General features: G+C 47.9%; 1 non-coding gene across 1 annotated transcript; it reads right to left on the bottom strand.

The window, feature by feature from the left end:
- Positions 1-1,502: 1,502 nt before the first annotated feature.
- Positions 1,503-1,641, bottom strand: LOC112624055. The gene has a single exon (XR_003119360.1). It is a non-coding gene; the product is annotated as a U4 spliceosomal RNA (small nuclear RNA).
- Between the last annotated feature and the right edge of the window lie 18,701 nt (positions 1,642-20,342).

Below are 20,342 nucleotides of genomic sequence, written 5' to 3'. Positions count from 1 at the left end.
TAAAAATACAAAAATTAGGCAAATGTGGTGGTACACACCTGTAATCCCAGTTACTCGGGAGGCTGAGGCACGAGAATGGCTTGAACCTGGGAGGCGGAGGTTGCAGTGAGCCAAGATTGCCCCACTGCACTCCAGCCTGGGTGACAGAGCAAGACTCCGTCTCAAAAAAAAAAAGAAAGAAATTAGCCAAATCTACTCCAGATTAGTTGAACTCCCTTAAATGCCCAAATTAAATACATATTTATTGACATATGCCACTGAGATTTTATAACTGTTCATTACACAGCATCATTACAGCAACAGGTAATAGATGCACAATTAGCAATCCTCCTACACTAAACAAGAAGCCAAAGCAAACCCCTAGGAGTCTCTGCAATCCCCTCTTGCTCCTCCAAGCTCTCTGTATCCCTAGATTTATTTACTAGGTTAAGTCTAGTTTGTAACCTCTCTGATATCTGACCCTCCTCTCCCAGCCCACTGCCCCTGGCCGCTGCCTGAGGTCAGGCAGTCATCCTCTCCACCTCAGAACTGCACCCCATGCCTCCAGTCTCATTGGCCTTACATTCATCTTTCTCATAGCTGCCAAGAGAGCGTTCCCAGCACTGCTCTCTTTGCAAGTTCCTCAGCCCTGCATCCAAACTCCATTCCACAGTACACAAAGCCTCCACTGATCCAGAGACCGCCCTCCTCTCCAACCCGTCTCTCTCTACCTGCCCCACCCCACCAACTCCACCATCTGTGCCCTTCGGGGCCCACACTCTCCACCCCAAGGACTATCTGGGTAACTGCTAACAGCCCCAATCACCAGGCTGTGTGCTCTCCCTGCCCTTTTGTGTTCTAGTCCATCCAGCTAAAGGACTCTCAGAACCTCATCTGGTGAGCTCATGTGCCGGCTCAGGTGTCCAGTCAGATGGCCTCCGCAGCCTGATGAGTTGAGCAGTAACAACTCTGAATCTGGGTGAGATCTTCTGACCACATGATGTGACCCAGAAATGATGTCAAAGAGACTCCCTCACTGGCCTGTGTTCCTGGCCCCAGGCCCTTCCATGAAAGACTCTCCACCTCTGTGATTCTCAGTCTCCAGCATGCGCCTGAGACACCAGGAGGGCTTGTAAAACAAATTGCTGGGCCCCACCCCAGAGCTTCCGGCTCAGCAACTTCTAAGGTGTTCCCAAGGATGCTGATGCTGTTGGCCCAGGGACCACACATTGAGAACCGCAGCTCTAACCTGGCCTGTCTCAGGACAAGCCTGAAAACTGACCAAAGAGAAAACCGACGTGTGGCCTGAATCAGAACTCTAATCATTCAACCACTTCTAGGAAATCTCCCACTCCCACTCCTAAGTTTATTAGTTTTTATACCATATTTTTCTCCTCCACTGAATTACATGTGCACTTAAAACCTAGAGCCAAATGCTTCTTCATTTAAAAAACCTGCTCTCATCACTCACAGGAGCCCCCAGTCACGGCAGGGTTGTTGGTTTTTTGTTTGTTTGTTTTCAGTCTCCACAGATACCAGCAAAAATTGTCAATGCAACTGTATTTCAAGTGTTGATGGTGGATATTGGGAAAAATTTTCAATTAGCAATAATTGTACCTCAGATCAACCTCATTGGCTATGACACTGCCACTGCACAAAGCTGGTCCAATCACCGCACATTAAAGAGGAAAGTTTGGCCGGGCGCGGTGGCTCACACCTGCAATCCCAGCACTTTGGGAGGCCAAGGCGGGTGGATCATGAGGTCAGGAGATTGAGACCATCCTGGCCAACATGGTGAAACCCCGTCTCTACTAAAATACAAAAAATTAGCCGGGCGTGGTGGCGCCCGCCTGTAGTCCCAGCTACTCGGGAGGCTGAGGCAGGGGAATCGCTTGAACCTGGGAGGCGGAGGTTGCAGTGAGCCGAGATCACGCCACTGTGCTCCAGCCTGGCAACAGAGCAAGACTCCATCTCAAAAAAAGGAGGAAAGTTCACCTCACCCTCTACCCACTCCATACCCTGGCCCTCTGAGGTGAGGCCTGGCAGATGGACCACAACGTGACTCTCCTGCAGGATGGGGGCAGCAGTGGGCCTCCGAAGGGCAAATTCTCACCTCCTGTGCTGCTCAGCGCTGGCCCAAGCCACCATCGTCTCTACCTTTGAGGACAGTGTGGGGCTAGTCTCTCCTGTCTGCCCTCTCCCCACGCCCATGTCTTGATCCTGTTACCTTGTGAGCTAAACCATATCCCCACTCTGCTCAAAGCCCTTCCATGGCTCCCCTTAGTTCCCAGTGATCCACAAGCCTGACAGGGTTGACCCCACCAGTAACTCTCTGACCCCAACTCCCGCTTCTCTCCCCCTGGCTTGCTCTGCTCCAGCCGATGCTTACCTCCGCTGTTCCCAAACACCCCAGACACAGAGCCAGCTTTACACCGGCTGCGCCCGCTAAACCATCTTTCCCGAGATCCTCACAGCTCAGCCCCACTCCTCCAAGTCTTTGTTGCCATCTTACCATCTAAACTGACCACCTCACTGTGCACTCTGCCCGCCCTCACCCCACCTCCCGCACCCCTGACTGCTGTGCCCCACCCAACTTCACTGTCCCATCACACTCATCACCTATGACAGACACAGCCTTACTAGTTTATCACATTTATTGCTCACTGTCTCCTGCTAGAATGTAAGCTCTGTGAAGACAGGGAGTCTCTGTCTGTTTTGTTATTAGAACAGCACCTAACATGTAGTTGACACCCCATAATTGTTGGGGGAATAAAATGAGTAAATGAATGATTGCTTAGGATACCAGTAAAGCAAAAAAACTAAAACTGAAAGGAAAGGGTATTTTCAAAGTTTTGATATTTGGCTTTAAAACATCAAAAAAAGTCGGCCAGGCATGGTGGCTTGTGTATGTAATCTCAGCACTTTGGGAGGCCAAAGCGGGCAGATCACCAGAGGTCAGAAGTTTGGGACCAGCCTGGCCAAATGGCAAAACCTGTCTCTACTAAAAATACAAAAATTAGCCGGGTGTGGTGGCGGGTGCCTATAATCCCAGTTACTCGGGAGGCTGAAGCAGAAGAATCGTGTGAACCCAGGAGGTGGAGGTTGCAGTGAGCCAAGATTGCACCACCACACTCCAGCCTGGGTGACAGAGTGAGACTCCACCTCAAAAAATAAAATAAAATAAGTCATCATTGTGGAATTGTCAAGATTCCTTATTTTCCCTCTCTATCTGAGCTTTCAAGAAAAAGAAATTAAAATTTTTTAAAACGTATTTTATGGTTTAGTGATGCTTCTTGAATTTTAAATTACAATTAGTGGTCGGAGGACCACCATAATCTTTCTAGAGTTGGGGCCTCCAAAAATCCCCATCCAGTCCAGATAGAGAATGAGCAGAGCGCATGGTACGTCCCGTGCACGCGGTGGGAACACAGGACGGGGAGTGAGGGTGGGACACGCTCACCCGCAGACACCCAGGTGTGCAGCTGGACAAGGAGAAGCAGGGAGGTGAGACGGCAGAGCCAAGGGTGGTCAAAGCAAGTATCCATTTCTTCACAGCCGGGGAGAGAGACAGGGAGACCTGTTCTTTCCAGGACCAAAGACAGGGAGACAGGGAGACAGACCAACAGGGAGCCCTGCAGCCTCATGGGGGAGAAAGTGGCTCAGAGCTGGTGTCCTGAGAGCAAAGCATCTCCTCCTGGTTCATCATGCCAAGGGCGTGGTGGGTCCCACACATCTCTGATACCAACAAACAGCTGACCCGGGCCTCTCCCAGCCTTTCTTGGGAGACTCTGAGGTGTCAGGGAACCAGTAGGTCTCCCTGAGAAGAACCACTTCTTCCCTTCCCGCCCCAGCTGCAACCACGGCAAACCCTGCTCTTAGAAAACCAGGCCCTTCTCTCTCAGCACCTGGGGCTCCATGGTGGAAACCATTCCTTCATCTCTTTATCATTCACACACCCGGTGGCCACTTCCCCCACACCCCTCCCAACAGCGCCCAGACTCAGGGCCCCGAGCCATGAAGGACGCGCCAGCTCCTGCTTGTGGTTCTGCTGCCCCCTCCTCGTGACCAGGGCATCACCCAAGAGGAACCAGAGATAAGATCCATCCTCAAGGAGGCCACAGTGCCCATCCCAGGGGTCCAACATCCTGTCCTGCTTTTTTTGCTTATTTATTTCACCTAAATTTGAATCCTACCCCAGCCCCCTCCTGCTGTGGGCCCAGGACACGGGCTTGCATTCAGCAGGTGCCCAGACAACTCCACACTGACAGTTTAATCTTCGCCCTCTCGGCCGGGCGCGGTGGCTCAAGCCTGTAATCCCAGCACTTTGGGAGGCCGAGGCGGGTGGATCACGAGGTCAGGAGATCGAGACTATCCTGGCTAACATGGTGAAACCCCGTCTCTACTAAAAATACAAAAAACTAGCCGGGCGTGGTGGCGGGCGCCTGTAGTCTCAGCTACTCGGGAGGCTGAGGCGGGAGAATGGCGTGAACCCGGGAGGCGGAGCTTGCAGTGAGCCGAGATCACGCCAGTGCACTCCAGCCTGGGAGCAGAGTAACTCCCTATACAAAGGAGTCAACGAAAAAAAAAATCTTCGCCCTCTCTCTCTTTGAGGAAGATTCTACCCGAAAGGTAAAGGATCAGTGAGAGACAGAGCAGCAGAGACGAAGTGAGCCCTGGTCAGAGTGAAGATGCCAGAACCACCTCCTATTTGGGAGAAGGGGGAGGAGGCAGCCTGTGGTCCTGGAAAGGACAGACCCCCAGGGCTGCCTGCTGGGGTCCCCTCTAGGCGTGGCCACTCTGTGGCCACCATGGGCAAGTTTCTTGACCTTCTCTGCCTCAGTTTCATCACCTACAAAATGGGGATAGGAATGGCATCTCCCTTCCAAGGTTGTAATGAATAGAGTTAGACCAGGACTTAGTCCTAGTAAATCCTACAGAAATATCATTAAAATCAATGAATAAAGGTGTAGCCCTCACTAAGGTTGTCTGAGTCTTCTTAGAACAAGACTGCCATCCGGCTGCTGCCTTCCCCTCACTCCAAACCCCACCTTCTCAGCCTCCTCGTATAGCCGGCTGCTCCCTGGCCTTCTCTTCTTGGCCCACAGGTGTCTTCAAAGGCAACTTACTTGCTTCGCTTTGTTCCCAGGTTGAACGGCTGTGACTTCCTCAAGTGTCTCTAAACTTAGCACTTGAGAAAGTTCAGAGCCACAAGGCTTCAGCAGACCCCGAATCTTCCCTCAGAGTCTGCACAGGCTCCTAGCAGCTCTCAGAGCCCCAAGCCTTGCTTCTGGGTCCAATGCTGGGGACCCAGGATTCCTGATCGCTGAGGGGCAGAGCGTTCCCAGGAAAGCAGAGAAGTCGAGTCTGGCACAGGTTACAGAGACCCCGGCCCTGGGGCCCCCACTAAGCACTCCCAGCCCAGAAGAATCAATGACTCCTTCCACCATCTGAAAGTGAAAGATTGCAAAAAGCAGCCTGGCAGGGTCTGCCCTGCCCTCTGGATCCCTGTTATAGGAAAGGAAACAAAAAGAGCAGCCAAAAGAGGGTATCCCCAGTCACTCCAAAACACCCTGCGGAGAAACCCCACTGACAGCTGAGCAGCCCACACCGCCCCACTGCCACCGCCAACCTCTGCCCCACGGGGAGCCTTCCCAAGGCCTAGAGTCATTCAGGAAATGTTATGAAAGGGCAGAAAGAAGAAAATAAAATATTATTGAATACGTATTAAGTGTAAGGAACTGGACTACGCAGATTATATGTGTGCCACTTCATTGTCACGACTGCAAACAGACAGAGCTGTGAGTCCTGCTATTTAGTAATACTAATCCAGTAACCTCCTAGGTGAGGGAGCAGCTACAGCTGCCTGGAGAGGAGACTGTCCCCCCAACACACACACATGCCCCCAGCCCTCAAACCGGCCTGGCGCCCAGCTCCAGAAGACTCAAAGTGAGAAAGGAGTGAGAAGGGACCTTGGACTCTCAGATGCTCCGACAATGACATGGCCAGGACGCTTCTCCCACCCTGAATCCCAGCCCCCTATCGGGAAGTCGGATTTTCTTCAAGAACAGGGGCAGAGCACTTGGTGAGCACGGCAGAAGGAGCTCAAAGAGCAGACCTCACTCCCTCCCCAGCTCCTCAAGATCACATTCCAGCTGCTTTAACCATAAACACCATTCACTAGGCTAAGAATGATCTTTCATCCTCAAAATATAAATTATCCTGTGCTAAAGTTAATACTTTCCTTTTTAACAGACATGTAATAACTCTTATCTTTTAGTTTTTTCAAGTGCTTTCAAAATCGTTTCAGATAAATGCCCCAGTCATAAAAGAGCAGTGAATGTAAACTACATTAAATATATTGTGAATTGAAAATATAGGCCGGGCGCGGTGGCTCAAGCCTGTAATCCCAGCACTTTGGGAGGCCGAGACGGGCGGATCACGAGGTCAGGAGATCGAGACCATCCTGGCTAACACGGTGAAACCCCGTCTCTACTAAAAAAATACAAAAAACTAGCCGGGCGAGGTGGCGGGCGCCTGTAGTCCCAGCTACTCGGGAGGCTGAGGCAGGAGAATGGCGTGAACCCAGGAGGCGGAGCTTGCATTGAGCTGAGATCCGGCCACTGCACTCCAGCCTGGGCGACAGAGCGAGACTCCGTCTCAAAAAAAAAAAAAAAAAAAAAAAAAAAAAAAAAAGAAAATATGACAGTAAAAAGGATTCAACCCCTTTTCTTCTGGGTACAATCTGGTAAACTTCATTTGCCTTCACACTTTTAAGATGAGCAGTTTACTGGGTTATCTTCTATTGCAGAAAAAAGTTTAAAGAAGAATGTTCTGACTTCTCTGGAAAAGAAAAAGAAACATACACACACACATACACACACACACACACATATACACATACACACACACACACACACATATACACATACACACACACACATACACACACATACACACACATACACACACACACACATACACACACATACACACACACACACATATACACACACACACATATACACATACACACACATATACACACACACACATACACATACACACACACACATACACACACACACACACACACACACATATACACACACACACATATACACATACACACACATATACACACACACACATACACATACACACACACACATACACACACACACATATACACACACACACACACACACACACATACACACACACACATACACACAGAGTGGTGTTTTTGTTTCAACTTTAAAATCTTTCCCTCCAATCACTAACCACCATAACCTGACTGGTGGGCTGAACTCTTAGCTGATTGCCTGTTGAGCAGAGCTCCGGTGGCCTGGCTGTGCCATCCCCTTCCCCTGGGCCTGCCCATCTGCCCCTCTGGCAGGGAGAGCCCATCCCAGGAAAGGATGTCTTTCCATAATAGAAATATCCACCCAAAGATGGCTTGGAGATGTCCTTCTGCCGCCCGCCCTCTCTGAAGAGTCAGGGTCTGCCCCAGCCTTCCCAGCCTACAGCACCTGTCCTGCCACCCTCTGAATGGGCAACCCACCCTGCTTCCAAACCCGAGATTCCCGAGGAGGGGAGGGAGCATCCCTGCCACCCATCCCCTGAGATATACAAAGATAAAGGAGTGAGGCCAGAGGGAAAAAAGATGTTATGATAAAAATTTTAATAAATTTTATTAGACAAATAAGCAAAAATAAATTAAAAGGAACAAAAGCATAGGAGAGAAAGATGTCATAAGAAAGGAAACAGGAAAAAGGAAGGAAAGAGAGAGGCAGAGAGACAGGGAGGAAGGAAGGGAGGAGGAGTATAGGGGAGGGAGAGAGAAGGAAAAAAATAACTGATCAGGTCCCCCTGATCTATCTGGAGGTGGGCCGCCGGAGTGGACATGTCTCCCAGGGTGTCTCAAGCACATTCCCCAGCACTGCAGTGTCAGAGGCTGAGTTGCCGAGAGTAGCACATGTACTGCCCAGGTAGGTGACCCAGTCAGTGGCGGGGACGAATTTACTGACCCTCTCAATCCCATGTAGGTCAGGTCCATCCACGGTTAAGGCTGAAACACGCAAGTCCTAGCGGGAGGAATTTGGGAACCAAGTTATGGAAAAAGGCCTAGAGGTCTCCAACCTTGGCCTCCGTCCCTGACAGAATCAGAGGAGAGAGGCCTGGGGTGCTGGAGGCAGAAGAGGCCCTGCCCTGTCCAACCCCGAGAGGCAGATTCTCAGTCCCCAGGATGCCGGACACTTTCTTCTCTCTTGTCACTGAGTCTCCTCTCCACAGGCAGAGCTGTGGGCTTAACCCTGAGGCCAGCGCCTCTGCTCTCTAATGACCACCGCCAAATACTCAGGCCCACTGTTCAGTAGGCGGCATCTTACTCCGAACATTACATGCTTATTTCCGTGAATATTTTAGCATAATACCGTGAGATGGTCCTTACTGTCCTCGCTTCACAGCTGAGAGACAGAGGCTCGACGATCGAGGAAACCTGCCCAGGGTCACAGGTCGTGTGGCCAAACCCTGACTGGGACTAGGTCTACATCAAAGCTCAGTCGAGCTCTAAACAGGCGGCCACCAGATTACGGGCACCAGCCCTAAGGGCCCTCCAGGGATGTGGGGAGATAGGAAAGAAGGTAGAGAACATATTAAAACTATTATAAAATCTTTAATCTCATCCCCTTTTAATGTGATTTGCGTTTGTCCTTTCAACCTGCATAATGTTTGCACACGTTTGTTAGCTGCATGTCCAAAATATATTACTGAATGGAGCGTGTGATCAAAAGAGTTTGGAGATCCTTGCTCCAAATCTCTGCTCCAGAAATCTTCTCTAAAGCAGCGGATCTCAGAGAAAGAAGCAGGACCAAGAAGCAGCAGCTGCCTGGGAGGCGCCCAGACAGAGGGTGCTCCGTGGGCAGGGGGAGTAACTCGTGGGCCCGGAAAAAGACCCCCAAGCTGATCTCACCAGATTTTCCTCAGCCTCTGCTGCCCCCTTGTGGCCACGAGGTGGCAGACAGAAAGAGCAGTTCCCAGCAGGAAGATGCCGAGGGAGGGGTACGGCGGATGCAGAAAACAATCTTAGAACCGTGGGAGGGAGCGAAGGAAACCAGACACGGAAGACCTCACGCTGTAGCATTCCAAACATGCGAAGTTGAAGAATAGCAAAACGAGGCCTGGCGCGGTGGCTCACGCCTGTGATCCTAGCACTTTGGGGGGCTGAAGCGGGTGGATCACTTGAGATCAAGAGTTCGAGACCAGCCTGGCCAACATGATGAAACCCCGTCTCTACTAAAAATGCAAAAATTAGCTGGAAATCGCTTGAACCTAGGAGGCGGAGGTTGCAGTGAGCCGAGATCATGCCACTGCACTCCAGCCTGGGCAACAGAGCAAGACTCTGTCTAAAAAAAAAAGAAGAAGAAGAAAAGAAAAAAGAAAAGAATTTTCTCACAGTTCTAGAGGCCAAGAAACCTGAGATCAAGGCACTGCTGTCTGGTGAGGGCTGTTCTCTGCTTCCAAGATGGCATCTGTTGCTTCATCCTCTGGAGGGGAGGAACACGGTGTCCTCACGTAGCAGGGGGTGGAAGGGCAAAAGCGATGAACTCTTTCCATCAAGTCCTTTTATGACATTAATCCATTTGTGCAGGCTCTGCCAAAAGGCCCCACCTCCCAACAGTTGCATGGGAATTAAATTTCCAACACATGAATTTTGGCAGACACATTCACACCATAGTCCAGCCTAAGCAATGCACTGTGCCAGGACTGCGGGGAGGGAGGGAGTAGCTGCAGAAGCAGGGAATAAAGAATTTGGACTGAGACACGTTTCAGTTGACATCCTGGTGGGGAGTAGAGGAGGTGGCTGACGTGAAGAAAACAGTGATTCTGCTGAAAACACATCAGACAGTCCTCTGTCCTTACCAGGTGCTCCATATAGTTTGGCGTGAGAGGCAGAAAGGTCTGAGTTCCAAGAGAGGTCAAGGCTGGAGACATCCATTGTGTGGCCACAGCTTCTTCCCAGAGCTTCCAGGAGACATGTTCACACCACTTCCCACCGCTCTCACGGTGCTGTTTGTTCTGTATGTCTCTCCCACCTAGACTGGGAGCCTTGGAGGGCAGGGCATTGGGGGCCAGAGAGCCTTCCGGGCAGACAGACTCTTCTAATGCCAGGCCCAGAAGCCCGGTGAGGAAGGTAGGTGAGGAACAGGCAGCCCTTGACCCATGACTGTGCCAGGTTGGGGACCTGGGACCCAGGGAAGCCTTCTCCCGCCTCACCATCAGCACAGGCCAGGGATTGGAGATTTTACCTCCTTTGATGTTTACCAGACACACAGGGAAGACCAGTTGTGAGTAGACCAGGGCAGCCCAGCTGGGTGATCACCAAGTCTCACCACCTCAGGCTACCCTCGTCACACACCGCAGCCTGTCCCCTGCCCACACTGCACATCTTGAGTGCTCTGACCCCTTCACTACCCCTTCATCCACCCCCCTGGACAGCAGCCTCTAGAAGGTCCTGAAGCCCCAGCCAAGTACCTGCTGCCCGCCCCCAGTGCCACACCCAACCTTACTAGCTCTCACCCACCCTCCCATCCTAAACCTCAGCCCTCCCAACCCCCATGCCCACCTAAGCCCCCGCTTTCAGCTGCCTAAGAACATCCCCCTGATGTGAAGAAAACAGCGATTCCACTGAAAACACATCCGACAGACCTCTGTCCTTAGACGGGGCTCCATATAGTTTGGCGAGAAAAGCAGAGAAACAACAACAAAAAAAAAATACACACACACACAGACACACACACATCCACAGATTCACAAACACTTTGGATCCCTGGGGCTTGGAGATATTTTCTAAAGGGCAAGCAGTTGTTTTGCTTATTTAATTTTATTGACAATCATCTTGTCATTTACTCTTGTAATTATAAATTTTTGGATTTACCTTTTTAAATATATTTTAATAGATTCCTTCCTCATACTAGACCCCAGCACACAACTGCTTTCCTTGTCAGGAAAAAAATAAAATAAAAAACTCATTTGTTGTATCTTTAACTTTTGCCTGTAGTTTCTAAATTTAAAATGGAAGATTGTCAATCCATGATTATATGTGTCCAGTAAAAATTTTAAAGACTGCTTCCAGGGTTAATTGTCAATCTCCCCAGGAAAGGGATAACCGGTAATGCCGCCCCAGCCCAGAGTCTCCTAGGACAGCGGCTGACACTGGCCAAGTCCGCCAGGTGCCTCCTGTCCATCTCCTTCCCTCTTCATCCAGCACCCACTCACTCACCCACGCCGGCCCCAACCTCTTTCTCTACAGATGAAGGAACTGAGTGAGGCTCAGAGAAGTCAGCTAGTCTGACCAGCATCACACTGTGTCAAACTTCTAAGCTAAGTGTTTTTTCCACTATTATATACTCTTCTTCTCTGCCCACCAAAAAATTTCTTATCATGCCTTTGTTGAGAAGGAAGGAAGGAAGGAAGGAAGGAAGGAAGGAAGGAAGGAAGGAAGGAAGGAAGGAAGGAAGGAAGGAAGGAAGGAAGGAAGGAGAGGGAGAGAGAGAGAGAGAGAGAGAGAAAGAAAACCTTTTGTCCCCAAAGTTAGAACAACAAGTGAAAAAGGCCCCATACTGTCAGCGAGGGCTCCAGAACCGAGGCAGTGCGGCCCTGCCCTTTCCTCCCACCTCACCCCTGCTCTGCTTTCCTCAGCCTCCTGACCAACAGGCAGGACACTGGGCATGGGCCCCAGGCCCGTGTCACCTTGGGCAGGTGGCTTCTCTCCTCTGGGCCTCGTAAAAGAAGAAATGGGACCGAGTGAACGGTTCCAGGCTGTGTTCCCCAGCATCCTACATCCCATGGCAACTTTGCAGGGGCACTCTGGGTAGGGGTGGGGTCTCAGGAGGGGAAAGACTCAGTCAGAGCACTGATCCTATATCTCTTCTCTCTTTTGGGATTCTAGGTATGAGTTTGATGGACAAAATTCCTCTACATTTGATATGATGAAAAGAAAAAGTTTGAAACCCAGAGGCAAGACCATCCCGAAGATTCCTTTCAACTCCAAGGTCCTTCCACTTCCACAGGTGATCTGACATCACCACCTCTCTCACCACGCTGACAGCACTTTCATGTTGACCTCTTGTGATGAGGTCACTGGTATCCACTCAGGATGGGGATTTTTTGTGGAAAATGAAGCATTTCCATATCTGCTAATTTATTACCCAAGAGTTTTAATCTGGCCGGGCGCAGTGGCTCATGCCTGTAATCCCAGCACTTTGGGAGGCCGAGGCGGGTGGATCACTTGAGGTCAGGAGTTCGAGACTAGCCTGGCCGTCATAGCAAAACCCTGTCTCTACTAAAAATACAAAAATTAGTCAGATGTGGTGGTGGGCACCTATAGTCCCAGCTACTTGGGAGGCTAGGGCAGGAGAATCGCTTGAACCTGGGAGGTAGAGGTTGCAGTGAGCCAAGATCGCACCACTGCACTCCAGCCTGGGCAACACGGCAAGACACTGTCTCAAAAAATGAAAAAAACAAAAAAGAGTTTTAATCCCAGAGGTTTTATTCATTAAACTTCACTGCTAAACAAACAAACGAAAAGTCAGTTAACCAGAAGGATTGACAGGGTGTCTGATTAGCTGGAAGTGTCCTGAAGATGTCCTGACTTCATAAGGACGATTTTCTAATGAATACATGTCCATTCTGTGAGGGGAGGGAGGGTTTTGCTAAGCACAGGGTAGACAGTCAAGTTTGGTTGACTTACTGCTTGAATAAATGAATGAATACATGAACTTTTTCTCTGGTGGTCGAAAGTAATGCAGGGCCTTAGCTGGCATGCAGTACATGTGGCCTCCGACGTCACCCTCAGCTGCTCCTGCTGCCAGCATTTAACAGCCTTCCAGTCACTCCTCACTCTTCACAATTCATTAGCATTTTCAGTCCCTGGGTCACTGTCTTTCTCTTCATCCCACTCCTGCTGCCACTCTTTGTGGCTTCTCTATCAACCAAGCCACTCCACCCAACACCCTGGCCTCTCACCTTGACCTTTTGACCTTCTCACCTCCAATGATCTTGTCCTCCCCCTACTGCAGCCACTCACTCCACAGTGATACCTAGACCTTGTCATTACCTGTACCTGTACATGCAACCTCTGCATAATCTCAGGTTTAAGTATCCCCCTTACTGTCCTTGCAGATCACTCCCTCTAGTGTCCAGCTCCAGAGATCAATGTTTTTACTCTCCAGACCTCCAACTCCTTTGAACCTGACATTATGAGATCCTGTGCCCTTCCAACCTTATCCCGCTTAGGTTTCATGACCCATTGTTGTAAGAGCTATCTTGCGTCTCAACTCCTATTTCCCTCATTCCCTCCATCATACCTACCTGTTAAAAGTCTAGCTCTGGCTACATCCAACTTCCCACCTACTCCATGCTTGCATCCAAGCAGCTGAAGTGGTTGGATAAAAATACTCAACCATGGTCGGGTGTGGTGGCTCACACCTGTAATCCCAGAACTTTGGGAGGCCAAGGCGGGCGGATCACGAGGTCGGGAGATCGAGACCATCCTGGCTACAGTGAAACCCGGTCTCTACTAAAAATACAAAAAATTAGCCAGGCGTGGTGGCGGGCGCCTGTAGTCCCAGCTACTAGGGAGGCTGAGGCCGGAGAATGGCGTGAACCCGGGAGGCGGAGCTTGCAGTGAGCCGAGATCGCGCCACTGCACTCCAGCCTGGGTGACAGAGCAAGATTCCGTCTCAAAAAAAAAAAAAAAAAAAATACTCAACCATGCCCATCACAGATTTACAAACTTCAAGTTGGCCATTAGAAGTACCCAGCAGTTAACCTGTCATGGAATTAAAGAAAAGAAAAAGAAGTATACAGCATTTTCCTGGCCACTCACTCACAGAATTTCAGAGCAACTATTTCACACTTTCTTGTATTTCATTACACAGCCTCCATCCTCCTCACTTTTTTTTTTTTTTTTTGAGACGGTCTCACTCTATGGCCCAGGGTGGAGCGCAGTGGCGCAATCTCGGCTCACGGCAACCTCTGCCTCCTGGGTTCAAGTGAGTCTCCTGCTTCAGCCTCCCAATTAGCTGGGATTACAGGCATGCACCACCATGCCTGTCTAACTTTGTATTTTTAGTAGAGACGGGGTTTCACCATGTTGCCCAGGCTGGTCTTGAACTCCCGACCTCAGGTGATCCACCCTCCTCAGCCTCCCAAAACGTTGGAATTACAGGTGTGAGCCAATGTGCTCAGCCCATCTTCCTCGCTTTGAACTAACAACCAACCCCTCCACTTGGGCACTAGACCCCACTGCCTCTCACCTACTCAGGGACACTCCTCCAGCAATACCCCCTCTCCTGCACAGCCCCTTTCCCTCTGCAGTGGATCACTCCTATCAGCAAGCAAACATGTTATTCCTCCTATCTAAGAAAATGAAAAGTGAATAAATACAAACCTTCCTCAGCACCCAAACTGAGGTCTCCTAGTACCATTTCCTCTAAAAAGAAACATATAGCAGCCTATGTACAAGATGAGCATGAACATCTTATCACCAGAAAACAAGAAAGGCATCAAAGATATTAGTATTGTATCAACTTGAGGCTCACACTGCCTAAATATGGCATAAATGGAGCCTCAGTAAAAATAATAATGGCAAGGGATGAAAACACATGGAAATCAATTGACTCATAGTGATACTAAATAAAGAGTCATTGGTTACCTTTGGCAGATGCTAGAGAACAAACTCATTCTGAAAGCTGCTAAATAAAGGGGAAAGAATGGCATCAATCTGCCTTTCCTAAATAAATCGTGTCAAAACAGTAGATGGGACATAATCTGTATAAATGAAATCAGTTTAGACAGAATAATAGAATTAGAATATTTGCATTTTACAATCCCTAAGAAAACAATGGATCTAGCAATGCTCATCATGGTTGCCAACTAGAATTCTATGCCTCCTGGTAGAAACACAGCACGATACCACCTATGACGTAGCCTTGCCAGAAAATAGATCATGAATCATATCAAGTCTTTAAATCTAACTACCAGTTTAAGAAAAAAATGGGGGAGGCAGAGCAATATGGTAAATGGTACAGTGATTCAATTAGCAAAATTCAGAATGTGGAAAGTTCTATAGGAAACAAGCCATTTCTTCAACAAATAAATGTCAAGGGGGTAAAAAAAGATTTAAAGAGACTTAAGCTCCAAGTCTAACCATGAGAAAATCACTAAACAAATTCCAAAAGAGGGGCAGCCTGCATAACACCTGACTAGTACACCTCAAAACTATCAAGGTCACCAAAAACAAGGAACACTGGCAAAACTGTCACAACCAAGAGGAGCACAAAGAGACGTGACAAATACATGAAATATGGTATCCTGGAAGGCCAGGCGAGGTGGTTCATGCTTGTAATCCCAGCACTTTGGGAGGCCAAGGCAGGTGGATCACTTGAGGCCAGGAGTTCGAGACCAGCCTGGCCAACATGGGGAAACTCCGTCTCTACTCAAAATATAAAAAAATCAGCCGGGCATGGTGGCGGGCACCTGTAATCCCAGGTACTCAGGAGGCTGAAGCAGAAAAATCGCATGAAACCAGGAGGCGGAGGTTGCAGTGAGCCGAGATCACGCCTTTGCAATCCAGCCTGGGCAACAAGAGTGAAATTTTGTCTCAAAAAAAAAAAGAAAGAAAAGAAATATGGAATCTTGTAACAGACAAAAAGACATCAGGTGAAAACTAAGACAATCTGAATGAATAAAGTATGGACTTTAATAATAATTTATCTTTTTTTTTTTTTTTTTTTTGAGATGAAGTCTCGCTCTGTTGCCCAGGCTGGAATGCAGTGGCATGATCTCAGCTTTCTGCAGCCTCCACTTCTCGGGTTCAAGTGAGTCTCCTGCCTCAGCCTTCCAAGTAGCTGGGATTACACCACGCTCCACCACGCCCGGCTAATTTTTATATTTTTAGTAGAGACAGGGCTTCGCCATGTTGGCCAGGCTGGTCTCAAACTCCTGGCCTCAGGTGATCCGCCCGCCTCAGCTTCCCGAAGAGCTGGGATTACAGGCGTGAGCCACCGTGCCCGACCAATTTATCAATATTGATTCATTAAGTATGACACATATACCACACTCATGTAAGATGTTATTAATAAGGACACTGAATCCAGGGAGGGCACATGGCAACACTCTGTACTATCCTGTCAGTTTCTCTATAAATCTAAAACTGTTCTAAAATGTGAATTCCACTTCAAAGAAGAGAAAGAGACTTAAGACACATATCAGCTGAATGCAATGCACGGATATTGTTTTGATATTGATTCAAACTGTATATATATTTAACGGAAATTTGGGGAAACTAAATATTGCATATTTGATAATATTGAGAAATTGTGTAAACTTTTCAGAAACAATACTGACATAATGGTTATGTTATTTAAGAGTCCTTATGTTTTAGGATACTGAAATATTTACGATAGAAGGGTTTGTTCTAAAATAATCTGGTGTGGAGGTTGGGAGTAGAGATGGAACTAGAGTAGTCCTGAATTATTTTTTTCTTGAGACAGTGTCTCGCTCTGTTGCCCAGGCCAGAGTGCAATGACGCCATTTTGACTCACTGCACCCTCCGCCTTTTGGGTTCAAGCAATTCTCCTGCCTCGGCCACCCTAGTAGCTGGAATTACAGGCATGCACCACCATGTCTGGCTAATTTTTGTATTTTTTAGTAGAGACGGGGTTTCACCATGTTGGACAGGCTGATCTTAAACTCCTGACCTCAGGTGATTCACCTGCCTCAGCTTCCCAAAGTCCTGGGATTACAGGCGTGAACCATCACACTCGGCCTGCTTTCATTTTTCTTAGGTAGACACCTAGGAACGGAATTGCTGAGTCATATGGAAAATCTATGTTGAATGTTTTAAGGACTTATCCAGCTGCCTTCAAGCTCCAAGACAAGATGACGTAGATGTACTTCTGATTCCTCCTGCTAAATACAGCTACAATCCTGGATGGTATATATAAAACAAACATAAGAAGATCCTGAAAGATGAAGAGACGGCAGACTGGCTAGGAATCTCAAGACCCAAAAAAACAATATAGTGGTGAGTTCCCTGGGTTTGGCTTTTGCCTCATTTATACAAGACTGGGTGCTGGAAAAGCCAGCAACCAGGAAACTCCAACAGGAAGATGAAAAAAATCCCGGAAAGTCTCTGGTCAAAGGACCAAGAAAGGAACATCCTGGAAAGACAAAACTTCTAGACAATGACTACTCTATTTCAGAGGGAAAAAAACACTCTCACCCCCGTATCTGCCAACAAAGGCTGTGTGGGGAGTTTAGCCATCAACTCGCACCCAGCTGAGGTACCCCTCCCCAGCAAGTAGGAACCTGGGACTTTCGGCCGAGCCTGGTGGTATGAAATCCCCCTCCATCACAACCTATATCCCTGGAGACCACATGGGGAACAGGAATGAGGTGTTTCTTACTCTCTCAGCCAGTGTGTGTCAGCAGAGACCTAGTGGGAAGCCTGAAACCCCATCCGCACCTAGTAATCACAAGGAGCACGCTCCCTCAAGTGTTCAGAGGCCAAGTGAGGAACCTGGGCCTCTCCCGCAACCTGACAGCAGAGAGGCAGCACCTTCTTTGCTCAACTAGTGCGGTGTCAAAGGATGATCACTAAAACAGACTTAAATAAGGTCCAGAGCCTCATAACATACTATCCAAAATGTGCAGGATGCAAGTGAAAATCACTTGTCATACCAAGAATCAGGAAAATCTTGAATAAGAAAAGACAATTAACAGACATCAACACCCAAGATGACTTAAATGTTGAAATCACCTGATGCATATTTAAAGCAAGCAAGTATTTTAAAACAAGTATTAAAAATGCTTTACAGGCTAGGTGCGTTGGCTCACACCTGTAATCCCAGCACTTTGGGAGGCCAAGGCGGGTGGATCACTCAAGGTCAGGAGTTCGAGACCAGCCTGACCAACATGGTGAAACCCTGTCTCTACTAAACACACAAAAATTAGCTGGGAGTGGTGGTGCATGCCTGTAATCCCAGCTACTCGGGACGCTGAGGCAGGAGAATCACTTGAACCTGGAGGCAGAGGTTGCAGTGAGCTGAGATCACGCCATTGCACTCCAACCTGGGTGACAGAGCAACACTCCATCCCAAAAAAAAAAAAAAAAAATGCTTTATAGGCCAGGCACATTGGCTCACATCTGTAATCCCAGCACTTTGGGAGACCAAGGCAGGCAGATCACTTGAGGTCAGGAGTTCCAAACCAGCCTAGCCAACATGGCAAAACCCTATCTCTACTAAAAATACAAAAATTAGCCGGACATGGTGGCAGATGCCTATAATCCCAGCTATTCGAGAGACTGAGGCAGGAGAATCACTTGAACCCTGGAGGCGGAGGTTACAGTGAGCCAAGAATGCACTGCTGCACTCACTCCAGCCTGGGCAACCGAGTAAGACTGTCTCAAAAAAAAAAAACCTTGCTTTACAGCCAAGTGCAGTGGCTCATGCCTGTAATCTCAGCATTTCAGCAGTCAAGGTGGGAGGATCACTTGAGCCCAGGAGTACATGACCAGCACCATAGGGAAATGCTGTCTCTATTAAAAACAACAACAACAACGACAAAATAATAATAATTATTATTATTATCCAGGCATGGTATGTGTACTTGTGGTCCCAGCTCCTTGGAAAAAAAAAAATGTTTTTGATTAGCCAGACATGGTGGTGTGTACTTGTGGTCCCAGCTACTTGAAGGCTGAGGTGAGAGGATCACTTGAGCCTGGGAAGTCGAGGCTGCAGTGAGCCATGATTGCCCCACTACACTTCAGCCTGGGCAACAGAGCAAGACCTTGTCTCAAAAAGAAAAGGAAAAAAAAAAAGGTTTAACAAGCAATTACAAACTCTCTTGAAACAAATGAAAACCAGATATTTTGGCAAAGAAATGGAAGATATAAAGAAGAATCAGGCTGGGCGCGGTGGCTCACACCTGTAATACCAGCACTTTGGGAGGCCGAGGCGGGTGGATCACAAGGTCATGAGATCAAGACCATCCTGGCCAACATGGTGAAACCCTGTCTCTACTAAAAATACAAAAAAATTTGCCAGGCATGGTGGCAGGTGCCTGTAATCCCAGCTACTTGGGAGGCTGAGGCAGGAGAATCACTCGAACCTCGGAGGCAGAGGTTGCAGTGAGCTGAGATCGTATGATTGCACTCCAGCTTGGGCCAAAAGAGAGAAACTCCATCTCCAAAAAAAAAAAAAAAAGAAGAATCAAATAGAAATTTTAGAACTTAGAAATACAATCATGAAAATTGAAAACTCAATAGATTGGCTTAGCAGATTGGAGAGGACAGATGAAAGATTCAGCGAACTTAAAGGTAGAAGAGAAACTACTCAATCTGGACAATGGAGAAAAATAGACTGAAAAAAATGAACAGAGGTTCATTTATGGGACTGTAACAAAAGAGCTAACTACCATTCATGTCATCAGTGTTTAAGAAGAAGAGAGAGAGAATGGAGCAGGAAAATGTACTCAAAGAAATAATGCCTGAAAAACTCCCAAATTTGGCAAAAGATATTAACTTATTGATGCAAGAAGTTAAGTGAAGCCCAAACAGTATGTTTTCATGTATTTGATGGCCATTTATATATCTTCTTTGGTGAAATGTCTATTCAAATCTCCTGCCCATTTTTTATTATTATTGAGTTATAAGAGTTCTTTTTATATTCTAGATACAAGTCCCTTATCTGATAAATGATTTGCAAATATTTGATCTCATCCTATTGCTTTTGTTTATCTTTTCACTTTCTTATGGTTGCTGTTGTTTTTATGTTTGTTTTTTCCTTAATGAAGGCAATTTCCAGATCTTTTCACTTTTTTTTTTTTTTTTTTAAAGACAGAGTCTTGCTCTATCACCCAGGCGGGAATGCAGTGGCACAATCTCGGCTCACCACAACCTCCAACTCCCAGGTTTAAGAAATTCTCCTGTCTCAGCCTCCCAAGTAGCTGGGACTACATGCATGCACCACCATGCCCAGCTAACTTTTGTATTTTTTAGAGACGGGGTTTCACCATGTTGGCCAGGCTGGTCTAAAACTCTTGGCCCCAAATGATCCACCTGCCTTGGCCTCTCGAAGTGCTAGGATTACAGGTGTGAGCCACCACACCCAACCTTCACTTTCTAATGGTGCCTTTTGGAGTACAAAAGTTTTCAATTTTGATGAAATCCAATTAACAATATTTTATCTGAAGCACGGGCAATTTAGTGAGACCCTGTCTCCACACCAAAAAATAAAAATAAAAAAATTAACAATTAACCAAGTGTGGTTGTGTGCACCTGTAGTCCCAGCTATCCA

The sequence above is a fragment of the Theropithecus gelada genome, chromosome 4 (assembly GCF_003255815.1).
Source record: "Theropithecus gelada isolate Dixy chromosome 4, Tgel_1.0, whole genome shotgun sequence".
In the NCBI taxonomy this organism is placed as follows: domain Eukaryota; kingdom Metazoa; phylum Chordata; class Mammalia; order Primates; family Cercopithecidae; genus Theropithecus; species Theropithecus gelada.
This window is presented reverse-complemented; position numbering and strand designations above follow the sequence as displayed.